The following is a 632-nucleotide window of genomic DNA, read 5'->3' on the forward strand; positions in this document are numbered from 1 at the left end:
AGTTTAGTACGTATAGTAGTATGAATAATTGATTATAACTAGGAGCCTTTGTAGAAAAAGGGGTAAACAAAAACCATCGCAACTCTAAAGCGCAACACTCCGATCGATAACGTAACGAACAAGGATAACCAACGCGAGAATTATATATATACAAAGGAGTGTCAAAAACAGGAATATCAAGACTCAAGATCCGGCTGCGAAGATAACCGGTCCGAGCATAACAATATATATATACATATGATAGGAATAAGGAGAACCCCCAAAGGAAACCCAAAGGGACACAAATACATAAAACCTATTCTCCAAAATCCCCCATAAGAGGAGTCATCACAGTTTGAATTATTTAATGGAGATAAAAGTATCTAAACAAAACATATAAACCAAAACATAGCCCCGAGAACAAAGGATCTTCGCAAATCTAGAAGTCTCCAGCATGCCTCAGCGGGAAACCTCACGTTTGCATCTGGAAACCACAAAATCCGCATGGGTGAGAACCAGAGGTCCTCAGCATGGTAACAGCTTCCACATATATAATACATAATAATGGAGGAAAGCCGAAGGCAATCCTAGAACTCCCTCCAAATAATATCAAAGCTTATAAACAAGCTAAACCATATAAGGCATCTGACTAA

This window comes from Arachis duranensis, chromosome 2, assembly GCF_000817695.3.
Source record: "Arachis duranensis cultivar V14167 chromosome 2, aradu.V14167.gnm2.J7QH, whole genome shotgun sequence".
Taxonomy (NCBI): Eukaryota; Viridiplantae; Streptophyta; class Magnoliopsida; order Fabales; family Fabaceae; genus Arachis; species Arachis duranensis.